Source organism: Protomyctophum parallelum, assembly GCF_964188405.1.
Source record: "Protomyctophum parallelum genome assembly, chromosome: 4".
NCBI classification, from domain to species: domain Eukaryota; kingdom Metazoa; phylum Chordata; class Actinopteri; order Myctophiformes; family Myctophidae; genus Protomyctophum; species Protomyctophum parallelum.
In genome coordinates, this window is record NC_139700.1 from 35622149 (window position 1) to 35624770 (window position 2622).

The window sequence follows — 2622 nt, forward strand, 5'->3', positions numbered from 1 at the left end:
GAAAGTAGCAGTTCTACAAATCACGACAAAATCGCATTGCGAGTATGTAGATCGACCATTTACAGCAAAGAAATTACGTATACAGGGGGGAACAAAAGGAGCGGTATAAACCCCTGTGATCCCCAGTGAACTATATAGGCAGGATTTAAGTGGTTAACTAACCAAGCTCTAACTACAAGTCAAGACAACTAGAAAAACATGCATCCAATCACTGGAGCGCAGATCCCCACCAGGATCAGCCCGCAACAGCTCACAACTCCATAGATAATGTGTGATTGTGTGAGTTCTGGACAAAATCTGTAGGAGTAGTATAGCAAAAAATGGCCGGGGCTGATATGGCGAGTGGGAGTTCCAAGGAGGATGGAGGATCCAAGGAATCCAGGGGGGAAACAAATGTTTAGATGCGTACAAAATCTATTTTGCCCTGCAACGTCCTCTTGTCCCGACGGCTGCACTGCACGACTGACGCCCTGGGTAGGCGACCAGGCCTGGCGGATATATCTGCACTCAGAGGAGCGCCCATGTGTTCTGGGAGCGGCGAGGCTAATTCATACTTCAGTGCACGGATAGATATTTTAAACTGAAACGATTAATACATAAATTATCATTGTTGCCTTAGTAACTGGTGTGGCACTATATGCATACATATACATAACATACGATATGTTCTCTCTGTATATTTTTTTAATCTACGGTTGAGTCATACATTTTCTGTATACACACACACAGCTAATTTTTCTGTACTTCAGTTCAAACATGCCCTGGGGTTTTGGTCTTTGTCAGACAATTATTTTTAGGCTAGAGGACCAGGAAGGACACACAGTAATAACATTTATGAGGTATTTGTAAAGCCATCTGTGAATAGATAAATGCTTTGTAGCGGTCCATTGCTGCATGTGCTACTTCATTGGCCCCTGTATTGGATTTTTTTTTAAATGGAGAAGTTGTGGGGAAAGGCTGGAACAAATGTTTGGAAAGAGATGGAAGGGACAGGGGAGCAGAGAGACGGAGAGACACACAGAGAGATAGAAACACAGAGAGACACAGAGAGACATGCAGGGCACAACCATGAACAGAAAGACACAGAGAGACATGCAGGGCACAACCATGAACAGAAAGACACAGAGAGACATGCAGGGCACAACCATGAACAGAAAGACACAGAGAGACATGCAGGGCACAACCATGAACAGAAAGACACAGAGAGACATGCAGGGCACAACCATGAACAGAAAGACACAGAGACACAGAGAGACATGCAGGGCACAACCATGAACAGAAAGACACAGAGAGACATGCAGGGCACAACCATGAAAAGAGATGGAAGGGGTGGGGGAGCAGAGAGACGCACAGAGAGATAGAATCACAGAAAGACACAGAGAGACATGCAGGGCACAACCATGAAAAGAGATGGAAGGGGTGGGGGAGCAGAGAGACACACAGAGAGATAGAATCACAGAAAGACACAGAGAGACATGCAGGGCACAACCATGAAAAGACGAAGGACAAGTAGATGGAGGGAGACACAGAGAGACATGCAGGGCACAACCATGAAAAGACGAAGGACAAGTAGATGGAGGGAGACACAGAAAGACATGCAGGGCACAACCATGAAAAGACGAAGGACAAGTAGATGGAGGGAGACACAGAAAGACATGCAGGGCACAACCATGAAAAGACGAAGGACAAGTAGATGGAGGGAGACACAGAGAGACATGCAGGGCACAACCATGAAAAGACGAAGGACAAGTAGATGGAGGGAGACACAGAGAGACATGCAGGGCACAACCATGAAAAGACGAAGGACAAGTAGATGGAGGGAGAGGAAGATCAGAGAAGAGCAAGTGTTAAGACGGGTCACGGAGAGGCTTGAATATATAAATGTCAGGTCTATTTTTAGCGGGAGATTCATTTGTAACCCTAATGACCCTTTCTTTTCTGAGCTTGCCTGTAATCCACCAATCCCTGGTTAAGTTAATGTCATTTTAAATCGACTTTGATTAACAACCACTGAGGAGTTGGTTCTTTCTCTGCATTCCAATCAAGCAGCTGATCGACTGCCAGTTGAATGGATTCTGAGCATTGATGGTGGTGGGCGAATATAGGCCAGCACGCCAACAACCAACATTATCACTTTCTTTTTCAGATGCATTTTATCAAGAGATTCAAGACTGACCTTTTTTCTTTTTTTAAATCCACCATTAAGTAAACAGACTAAGTGAATGTTAGACTAACTAAAGTGCACTTAACAAAGCCAGTGAGAGAGCAGTGGCATTTTGAAAACTAACAATAATAAAAAAAGCATAAATGGCATAGAGAGCTTAAGGTCCCACCCATCCAGATGACATCAATCTGATGTTAATGTCATGACAGCTTAATGTACCTATGACCATAATGCATTATGGATGAACCATTGATTTCTAATGGCTCACTAATGTAGTACGTGTGACCTAGCTGTGGTCGCTTGATGGATGGATAGAAAGTAGAATGACAGGTTCCATCTCGCTTCCCTCTCTTTGCGTTAATACTGTACTTCATGCATTTACTTCTCTGTCTCTTCATCATGTTATGTTCCTATCATTTACAACGGTATAGCTCGCAGCTGGTCCTTCACTATGTTTC